Here is a 12,066-nt window from a genome sequence, read left to right on the forward strand (position 1 = left end):
TTCACTGGTGGATCTTGACTTGTGGTTCTTGTGCAACTTATTTTTTGATTCTTTATGGCTAACTTCTAATCTTTGCTTTGCTCCAGAAGCAAACCGCACTGCACACCTCCATTCATATATTTTACTGGGATGTTTTTTTACAGAGGCAGTTTACCTCATGTTGGAGGCATCGAGAACACTGAGATTTTGTCATTGTTTATATAGATATAGAAGATAACTTTTGTTCCTGGTTGACTAATGGAAATTAGTACATCATAAAAATCATAAAGCTCACACTACAATGTTTGTATATCTGATAAAAACTCAAAGGTGCCTACCCATCTGTGGATTAGTTATGGCTACATCAAGCATTGACAATATACATCATATCTAACTGCAGAATCAGGAACAAACTATAAAAGTCATTCAGTTGTTGCATTTTTCAGATTTCCATATCTGTAAGGTTATATGTATTTTTAAATTTTAAACCTGCAAGGCTAATCTGTATTCATAGGTGCAGTCCTTGTCCTGGAGTGTAGAAAAGAGTGACTGTTTATTAACTTTATTTCATAAATATATACATATGTATATATAGTATTAATTAAACATATTCTCTTTGAGCATGCATGAAAAGCATAGACTACACCCTGATTAATGATTCAGAAACATATTTCTTTGGGCACCTCAGTTCATAATAACACAAATCTGAAAAATAATAAATTCTGATACATTCAGTGGGCTACTATGCCGGTATGGTTAAAGAATGTGCAAGCCGGCAAAGTAGAATATGTATAGCCCATATGTTATTTTTCAGCCACGCACTAGGTCGGAAACAATTGCATATCTATCAATTGAGTGTTTGTTTCGACAGGAAACCTGCATGCAACACTGTTTAGGAAGTCAACATATGCGTCAACAGTTATATAACCAAATAGAGTATAAAAGGCACGTGACTACTGTAACTACAGCACATCCTTCTAGCTAACTGAAGCAGTAACCATGAGATATAAAAAGGAAAATACTAACTATAAGCCTGTATACTGTATATCTTCAGGCTTGGATTATACAGCACCAAACAATTTTAAAAAGGAGCTACGAACAGAAAAATAAGGTAAGTGAAATAATCCATAGAATTTGGAAGAGAAGCTTGCTCTAGCCGGATGTGATGTCCGACAACCATGTTGTCATGTGAGCATCTCCTCAAGCTGGTAATAGTTCTCTGTGACACCTACTGCGCCATCTTTGACCCATCATGTATGATCAACATCAATTTACTCAATGTAGATCCAATCTGTTCATGAATGTATAATCAGTAATTTAACTTGAAGGTCACTTCTATGTGAGAAAAACAAATTGGAGAAAATTATGATAATAAACATCAGAGCGCTGAAGCTCGTAGTTGCCGCGGTCGCCGCTATGTTTTCGCTGAGATAACCCTGATTAGCCTGTTCCTCCACAATCCAGTGGAACTCCAACCAACTGATGTCTACTACGCAACCTTCTTCTTGTAGATGTTGTTGGACCTCCAAGTGTAGAGGTTTGTAGGACAGTAGCAAATTACCCTCAAGTGGATGACCTAAGGTTTATCAATATGTGGGAGGTGTAGGATGAAGATGGTCTCTCTCAAACAACCCTGCAACCAAATAACAAAGAGTCTCTTGTGCCACACCCAATACAATGGAAAATTGTATAGGTGCACTAGTTCGGCGAAGAGATGGTGATACAAGCGTAATATGGATGGTAGATATAGGCTTTTGTAATCTGAAATTATAAAAATAGCAAGGTAACTAATGATAGAAGTGAGCACAAACAATATTGCAATGCTAGGAAACAAGGCCTAAGGTTCATACTTTCACTAGTGCAAGTTCTTTTAACAATAATAACATATTTAGATCATATAACAATCCCTCAACATGCAACAAAGAGTCACTCCAAAGTCACTAATAGCGGAGAACAAACGAAAAGATTATTGTAGGGTACGAAACCACCTCAAAGTTATCCTTTCTGATCGATCTATTCAAGAGTCCGTAGTGAAATAACACGAAGCTATTCTTTCCGTTTGATCTATCATAGAATTCGTACTAGAATAACACCTTAAGACACAAATCAACCAAAACCCTAATGTCACCTAGATACTCCAATGTCACCTCAACTATCCGTGGGCATGATTATACGATATGGATCACACAATCTCAGATTCATCTATTCAACCAACACAAAGAACTTCAAAGAGTGCCCCAAAGTTTCTACCATAGAGTCAAGACGAAAACGTGTGCCAACCCCTATGCATAAGTTCACAAGGTCACTGAACCCGCAAGTTGATCACCAAAACATACATCAAGTAGATCACGTGAATATCCCATTGTCACAATAGATAAGCACATGCAAGTCATACATCAAGTGTTCTCAAATCCTTAAAGATTCAATCCGATAAGATAACTTCAAAGGGAAAACTCAATCCATTACAAGAGAGCAGAGGGTGAGAAACATCATAAGATCCAACTATAATAGCAAAGCTCGCGATACATCAAGATCGTATCACCTCAAGAACACGAGAGAGAGAGAGAGAGAGAGAGAGAGAGAGAGAGAGAGATCAAACACATAACTACTGGTACATACCCTCAGCCCCAAGGGTGAACTACTCCTTCCTCGTCATGGAGAGCGCCGAGATGATGCAGATGGCCACCGGTGAGGGATCCCCCCCTCCGGCAGGGTGCCGGAACAGGGTCCCGATTGGTTTTTGGTGGCTACAGAGGCTTGCGGTGGTGGAACTCCCGATCTATTGTGCTCCTCGATGTTTTTAGGGTATATGGACATATATAGGCGAAAGAAGTCGGTCACGGGAGCCACGAGGGGCCCACGAGGGTGGGGGCGCGGCTCCCTGCCTCGTGGCCACCTCGAAGCTTCCATGACGTCTACTCTAAGTCTCCTGGATTGCTTCTGTTCCAAAAATAACTCTCCCGAAGGTTTCATTCCGTTTGGACTCCGTTTGATATTCCTTTTCTTCGAAGCACTAAAATAGGCAAGAAAACAACAATTTGGGCTGGGCCTCCGGTTAATAGGTTAGTCCCAAAAATATTATAAAAGTGTATAATAAAGCCCATAAACATCCAAAACAGATAATATAATAGCATGAATGCTTCATAAATTATAGATATGTTGGAGACGTATCAGCATCCCCAAGCTTAATTCCTGCTCGTCCTCGAGTAGGTAAATGATAAAAGAAATAATTTATGAAGTGTGAATGCTAGCAGGTGCATAAGTTTGATCAATGATAATTTCAATCACCTTTTCTAGGATGATTATATGTCATAATAATAGCTCATCACATAAAACTTCTCATGATCAAGTAACAAGCTATTCAAATGTTAAAGCATAGACCATAAACTTTCTTGAAAACTAACAAACTATGTTCTCAGTCATCAAACAATTGCAATTCATCTTATTTTCAGGAAGGGTCTATGTAAGAGCTTTGATTTAGCAAATCTCACATACTCAACTATCATATAGTCCTCCATGATTGCTACCACTCAAAGCATATTTTTAGAACAAGTAGCGTCCATCGAACACAGTGAAACATATGGGCTTAATGTTACACCTCCCAACTTAATTATCATAGACGGGTTTTTTCAAAAGCGCCACGACGATGAACCCAAGGAGTCAATCCGTGCTTTATTATTAGGGAAAGATTTCTCATGATCAAGACCTCCGGAGCAAGATGCGTACATCAACAAGTTTCGATGGTGGAAATTACTTTTCTTGAGAGATATCAGATGGGGGCCACCAAGTAAATTGTGCTTTTCTTGAGAGATATCGGATGGGGGCCACCAAGTAAATTGTGTTTTCTTCTTTTCGTATTTAATATGTATTGGTTACCTGCTAAAATAAATCACGTGATCAGATTTCCTTCCTTAGTTGTTAGGTCGATAGTTAGACACAAAGAAGATTTTGCATGGTCAATTTTTTAGGCAAGTTAGCTTTTTAGGCAAGTTAGCTATACTATTGTATATAGTCCTTGAACGCTCTTGTAAAAGGAGGTTATTTTTCTATAGTTAGACAACATGTGTATCGAATATTAAGCAGCCCTCTTGGTGTGTCGTTGTTATTTACTTTGTGTGAATTTTCTGCATGAAAGTTGCACTTGGTTCGAGGTCCGTCGTTCTCGACAGGTTGCGTACTGGTTACGTCTACTTCCGCGGGAGATTCCTCGTGTGTCGAGGTATTGTTTGTTGGTCGTCGCCAACCCTGCTTTAGGTTACACATTCTGCTTGTGTAATTGGGAGTATTTATTATTGGTGGATCTAGAGAGTTATTGCATCGTGAAAGATCGGGCCATATCAGGGGCACAACTGAGGTCGTGCCTACATCAGTTGGTATTCAGAGCAAAGGTTGTTCATGGTACAATATTTTTTCTTCGAGTTACTATTGAATTTTTATCATGAGGAAAGATTGTAGCTCACAAATGATGATGTTGATGGAGAAGGATCCATTGCGTGCCTTGCCTTGGTATCAATGCTTCACGCGAGTGCTCGTCGGGCCGGGGAGTTGTGCAACGTTGGTAAATTGCTATTACAGTATGAATTTCGTGAGTCAGACTACGGATGATACTTTGAACATGCCATTGAAGGAACATCCGGAACCATACGAGCTTTGGTGGAAAGATCAGTTTGTCAGGATTATGCATCGCGTCGAGGTACGCTTCAGTTTATGTGGATATGGTGATCTGGTCATGTGTGATGTGCTTCCTATGCACATGCATACATGTTCGATAATGCTAGGAAAACAATGGACGGATAAAAGACAATTGATATATCATTGGGTTGGAGAATTTTCTTTTGTACATGGGGAAAAATACATACCACTTGATTCATACACATTGGAGAAGTATATGGCTGATCGGAAGAAGCGTGATATTGCTCAAGCTCCATAGAAAGTAAAGAAGAAGAAGGTTGAAGCTCCTCAAAATTTTCTGGTCATCGCTCCATCTGCTACTGGTGAGGAGATTGACTTGAAATCGAGGACGGTTTCGTTTCAAGGAGGAGAAGATGATACAGACATGGGTGATACTAGTGATGTCGAGGAATCAATAAGGCGAAATATTTACGCTCCTAATTATTTTCAGTTGAGTGAAGATAATGAGGCAGACAAAGCTTTGGTTAGTATTTGTAGGCAAGATGATGCTTTCCAAAATATGTGGCGTCCTGATCAAGAGAAGATTAAAGCAGAGTCAATAGTTGGTGTTCTGCCAAAATATGAAATACTAGTAGATGCTACAGTTTTAGCAAAGGAAGAGAAGAAGTCCCAGGCATGTACATTTGATCAAGGCGAGCAGGAATTTGGTTGTTTTGGTTGTCACATCAAGAACTTGGACCGGCTATGCATGTACAAGAGATATTTCTTAATGAGACTAATCAAAGAATCTTCATTAGCTACTATTTCCCACGATCAAGACTGTCGGAGCAAGATGCGTACGTCAACAGGTTTTGATGGTGGAAATTACTTTTCCTGAGAAATATCGGATGGGGGCCAACAAGTAAATTGTGTTTTGTTATTTTGGTATTTAATATGTATTGGTTACCTGCTAAAATAAAGCAAGTGATCAGATTTCCTTCCTTAGTTGTTAGGTGAACAGTTAGAAACAGAGAAGATTTTGCACGGCCAACTTTTTTGGCAAGTTAGCTTTTGAGGCAAGTTAGCTATACTAGTATATATAGTCCTTGAACGCTGTTGTAAAAGGAGGTTATTTTTCTACAGGTTATTTATTTTGTGTGAATTTTCTGCATGAAAGTTGCACTTGGTTCGAGGTCCGTCGTTCTCGACGGGTTGCGTACTGGTTACGTCTACATCGGCGGAAGATTCCTCGTGTGTCGAGGTATTGTCCACTGGTCGTCGTCACCCTTGCTTCAGGTTACACATACTGGTTGTGTAATTGGGAGTATTTTTTATTGGTAAATCTAGAGAGTTATTGCATCATGAAAGATTGGGACATATCAGCGGCACAACCGAGGTTGTGCATACATCAGTTGGTATTCAGAGCAAAGATTGTTCACTGATGAGGACATCAATACCATTGTTACACCCACAACCCCTACTGCTAGATATACTGGACCAATTACTAGAGCTTGCGCACGCCAATTAAATTATCAGGTACTTTCGTTTCTTGGTAATGATTCTAATGTTCATGAGAATATGATGCTGCCTAAATTAGATACATTTGTTTTGCTTACAAATGAAGGGCCTAGCTTGGAGAAGGATGAACATTGAAGCAAGAACAAGCATGGAGATGATGGCATGCGCAAGGGGAACAAGAACGGAGTTACAAGTGATGATTTCAGGACTTTAAAGCCACCATAATGAGTGCATGAAACCTTGGACGAAATATACAAGATGCCACTTCATAAATTTCGTCCAGAGACTATTCTAGGTGTTGCGTGACCTTATTATTGGGCCAGGCCCATGTAATTTCGAAATACATAAGTATAGGCTATTTTTAGAGTCCGTATGTGTGGGAAAACAAGAGATAGGGTTAGTTTCGGACCCCTCCACCAAGGGCCACGAAATTCACCCCCTTTTCCTCCATATATACAGCCCTAAGGGCACCGTTTAGACTTTGGGTTTTGTTTAGATTAAAGTTCGTCATAGCTGCAACTTCGCGTACTTCGTTTGTGTTCAACGACCATACAAAGACGTCTCAGAACCCCACCTTGATCAATAAAGCTTTCATCTTATATTCGCAATATCTAGATTGCAATCTCAGTTTCTTGCTTGTTCTTCGTTTGCACACAGGAAACAGACCCTCGTGGTCAGGTTGATCATGCTCCGGCGTGGTCAATAACCTCTCAGAGTTGGTTTAGCGATTGCTAAGGCGCGACGTCCTCGCACGTTCGTAGTCGGATCATGATGTAGGGTGGAACCCTATGTGGATGATCTTTCAGGTTTGGAGTGGATCCTATGGGGAATCACGAAGAACACGCGGAAGAACTAGAGGGAAAACACGGGGGGAACGAGAGAAACACTCAACCGACAAGAGATCAATCACACAAGGTCTAGATCATCGAAGCACGAGTAGCACGAGATACAAAGTGAACAAAGGTAAGGACACATAGGTAACCGATCTTCTCCGTGAGGAGGTCTTGAATCCACAAGGGGATCTTCCCATGAGAGGTCTTGAATCCGATAGGATCTTCTCCGAGGAGGCCGCGGTCTCTCACGAGGAGGAGATCCGATGGATGAGCGAAGCTCTATCTCTAACTTGAGCTAAATCAACGCCAAAGCTAACTAGGAGGAGGTGGAGGAGTATATATAGTCTAGGTCCACGAAGGGGTAAGTGAAGGGGTACATGGGCTGCGGCCCAAAACATGGCAGCGCACAGGCGTCGGACGTCCGACAGGTACCGGACGTCCGGTGGCTCGCGAGGGTCCGGTCGTCCCATGCATGTCGGACGCCCGGTGTTTTGGCTATGGACAGGTGGTGTCGGACGTCCGGTCGGCGTCGGTCGTCCGGGCGCTCGAGAGTGTCGGACGTCCGGTGTCTGGCGGTCTTCCGGGATCTGGGAGCCATCGGACGTCCGGTGGCTCCAGTCGTCCGTGGATTCGGCTCGGGTCCTCAGGGGCCGGACGTCCGGGCTGGGCCGGTCATCCGGTGGTTGTAGCTTCACGCAGCTTCTTCTCTGGGTCCTTGTACTTGGCGTCCTCGCTAGCTGTTCCGTTGGAGGTGGTGGCTTCGTGGCTTTCCTCCAAGTACCTGATCATGCATAGAACACACGTTGGAGGTAGTCGCCATATCTCACATGTAGAAAGTGATGGTTCGAAGAGGAGCGAGTTCACCTTGTGTCCAATGGTGATGTCCACTTGGGGTTTGGAGAGTAGTCGGCGTGTACATGGGGATGAACGTGGGATGCTCCGCATCATCTCCCCCCTTGGGAAAGATCTGACCTCGGATCGTGATCCTCATCACCATGGAAACGGTTGTTGGGGACGAACTTGTAGTTGGATGGAGTTGAAGACATGGCGCAATCCAAGTAGTCCAAGGTGTCGCCGGAGTGATAGACATGCAAAAAGAGCAAACACAAGCAACACTCGGGAATACAATGGTTAGCGCACACAATGTGTCCATCATGTAAGAATGAGTCCGTGCGGCAAGATTCGTCGTGACAAAGCGCATGAAGCTTATCAAGATGATCTAGAATGAGATGCAAAGCATTCATGGGAACAAAAGCATGGTGCACAAAGCGACAAATTCTACCATTGTGCAAAATGATTTCATAGAGAGACGGTTCATCAATAGCATGAATATGGTAATGGATGCTCAATATGATTATGTTATCACGCAATTGATGATAGGCAATATGATCACTATGTATGAATATGCCATCAAGAAAGATCACAACAAATTTGCTAAGAAAATGCACAAGCTCATATATCATGGATGACATGGGAATAGGTGCAACAAGACAATCATAATGTGTGTCAATCCATGCATAGGGTGCAAATTTGTCATGGGTGGTGTTGTACCATAGCTGGATGTCATGGCACTCCTCAACTTGAAGGTCCATAGGGTCCATCTTCAAAGTCGGTCCTCCATCCAATATATGTATCATGTAGACAATAAGAAGGAAACAACAATGAAAGAATGACCCGTCCAATATGTGTATTTGAGGATGGCTCAAATGGAAGGAGGTCACCTTTAGGAGGTTCTTAAGGATGATGGAGTTGTGCATCTTGTATGCCTTCACATAACCAAGTTGTCTCGTGATGTTACCGCCTTGTGAATCCTTCAAAATGAAAGAACATGACAAACACTCAGAAAAACAAATGAGGTTAGCGGAAGTGCAAAACCTATCATTCGTGTGGTAAGATACCCAACAAGTGTATGCATCATGCTCATCATAAGAAATGACAAGGAAGTATTGCATAGTATGGAGGCATATGATGCGAGAACAACCAAATGCAATAGGCTCAATCAAACAAGCATGCATCACAAGTAAAGTGTCCAAGTCTCCAAGATCAATAAGCATAGATGCAACTATTGGAAACAAGTGACAATGAACAAGATATATCATGTGAGAGGCATGAACATATATGTCATCAACCCAAGAAAGTGAGTAAGAGTGGAACATGGGTGATGCAACATAGCAAGCAATCATAGCGATCAAGTCAAGCATGCTAGTAGTGCGAAGATGCAACATACTAGAAGGAATCATGGCAAGCATGTCATGTGTGAAAATAGTGGGCATGAATAATTCACATGTCATAGCACAAGCATGAAAGCAAGATATGAGGAAAGTAGGTGCATGGTGTTGGCAAGAAGTCCTATGTAAATAGCAATGGAACATCGTGACTCTCCCAACACAAGAATCAACAATAGTATGAGGCACATGATAAACATGGCAATAGCAACAAGGATCTCCACCAAGCATGCAAATACACATAGGAAAATCATAATGGTGCATCATGGGTAAATACAAGAAAGGGTCACAATTGCATGGCAAAGTCATGTAAAGAGGCATAACATGCAAAGTGAACACGATAGTATGGGCATAAGGTGACAAGTGGTAGATAGCCCATAGCCGTGTGAGAGACAAGTAGAAGAGGTGCGCGTAGTCCTTGCACGAAGAGAACGGTGGTAAGGATAGTCCACGGGATCCCAAAGCATCGTTGCTCTCAAGAGCTCGTTTCGTCAACTCTTGGGATTGAGAGGTTGACGAGTATACATGAGTACCTACACAAAACAAAGACAAAGGAGAAATTGTGTGTGCGTGGTATATGTACACATCATCCATCATGATGCGCACGTGCATGTGTCGGTTAGCACAAAATGGCCAATGCTCAAATAAATGAGATGCATGATATAGAAACATGTCATCCATCATGATAGGTTTGTTGTTATGTATAGCATAATGGAGACTCAAATTGTGTAATGCATCACGAGCAATATCTAGAGCATTGTTATTCATGGAATGCATATGGTGCAAGCAATCATGGAAATCATGCAAAGTATGAAATGCATCAAGATCTCCTAATATGTATGAGGAAACTATGGGGATCTCCTCATGAGTATGAGTAGAAACATTACATGGAGAATATTGACAACATAAAAAACAATGCTTATTTGGAACAATGTGATCATGGCATGACATAGTAGATGAATTGCGCAAATCATGTAAAGGAAGCATGGCAATATCATCACAAGGGAAGCAAAAGCCAATAACCATCATCTCGTCATCTATGCCATAAGTGCAAATAGGATTTATTTTAATGGGGCATGCATAGTTACTATGTTGAGATTGTAAAGATACAATATGGGAGATCTCACTCATAGCATATGACAAGTTCAATGGATTGTCAAACATGATGTGACCAATAGAATTTTCACATGATATCCTATGGAGCATAGCATCACAACTAGGCAACTCAACATGCTCATCATCATATTCATCATAAATAGATAAGTCAAGGCATGAAGAAGTCGCACTAGCATGAAGAATGGGAATAGGTGGATCAACATCATGCAAGTAATCAATGTCAAGAGCGTCCACTAGTGGGACAAGAGAAGCACCATCACGTATGTTACCTTTGGAGCGTCGCTCATGTGTTGTAAGTGAGGTGTTGAAGATCCACTCGTTCTCATCTTCATCTTGATGGAACCATGTGGGTGGTGCATCATCGTCCACCATGGCCATCGGCGTTTCCAATGGAAGTATGGACTAGTCGAGGATAGGCATGTCGTCATGTAGGAGACCTGGCACCAAAGAAGAAAACACACTAGGAGTAGAGGGCAAGTCGTTAGAAATCATAGTGGCCTCACATGCCGTGTCAACTACCTCACTCTCTAAGTGTTGTGGCTCACTCACTCCCTCAAGGATGCTCTCACTCACATGGTTGGTGGAGTCACTCAAATGGCGCTCAACCTCACATAGGGTGTGTGGCATGCTCTCATATGTGGGGCTAGTGGTGGTCACACTCATCCTCTCAAAGGAAATGCTCTCAATGTCACGTATGGTGTAGTCACTCATGTCACTCATGTGGTGGTGGCTCTCCTCACATGACAAATGGGGCATCTCGACATATGTGGGTGTCGGAGAGATGTAGGTGCAAATGTCTCCATGCGCGGTCGCGTAGCTTGACTCAGAGGAGGAGTCCAATGTGGGCGTCGTCTTCATGTTGTTTAAGAGGTTCGCCCTCATCGCCGTGGTCGAAGGGGATGGCCCTTGCTCGACCGTCTTGTCGCCGTCTTGTTGTTGGAGGCCCATATGATGTGGCACCTCGTAGCTCGTCTCCATGACCGAAGGGAGTGTCCCATGCTCGGCCATCTTCCTTGGGGGGCTTCCGAAGATGGAAGTGTCACCCTCGCTTGTAGGTGGTCGCCTTGTTGTTAAGGGTGTCGATGTAGGCGAACTCATGGGAAGTAGGCGAAGATGCCATACGTCCAAAGGCGAAGATGCCATGAGAACACTTGGCGAAGATGCCGAAGTGGTTGATGTAGCCGTAGTGCCGTCTTGGTGGTGGTCGTCTCGCAGTCTTCTTTTGTGCTTATGAAGCTTCGACTTGGCGTGAAGTAGGGCTTGTTGGGACTTGTGCATTTGCGCTTGTGGAGCATCTTCATGATGATGATGTCGTTGTCGTGCTTGAGCTCGTAGAAGATGTCGTTCGTCGTCGTCATGCACATAATGCTTGGACGTGACTTGTCCTTCATGACGATGTTGATCACGAACGTGATGGTGGTCGCCATGTAGATGTGGACTTGGACGACTTGCGCTTGCATCTTTTTCGCGCTCCGAAGACCTGTGTCTTGAATGTCGCCGCCTTGAAGATGATGAAGGGGAAGTAGACTTGAGCAAGGTCCGAATCTCCTCCATCCTTGCATCTTGCTCCTCTTTATGTGCGAAAAGCTTCTTCTCGATGTGCTCTCGCAATCTTGATTGTGCGCCTTGCACTTGTCGTTGTAGATCGAGGATAGACGCTTTGGTGATGTAGTTGTTCACGCCGTCGTTGTTGTCGAGGACCGGAGAGGAAATGCCTTGCCTATCCATCACAAGACTCGAGAAAATATGAGTGGGAGAAAGAGAAGAACTTATACCAATGTACC

The sequence above is a fragment of the Triticum dicoccoides genome, chromosome 4B (assembly GCF_002162155.2).
Source record: "Triticum dicoccoides isolate Atlit2015 ecotype Zavitan chromosome 4B, WEW_v2.0, whole genome shotgun sequence".
In the NCBI taxonomy this organism is placed as follows: domain Eukaryota; kingdom Viridiplantae; phylum Streptophyta; class Magnoliopsida; order Poales; family Poaceae; genus Triticum; species Triticum dicoccoides.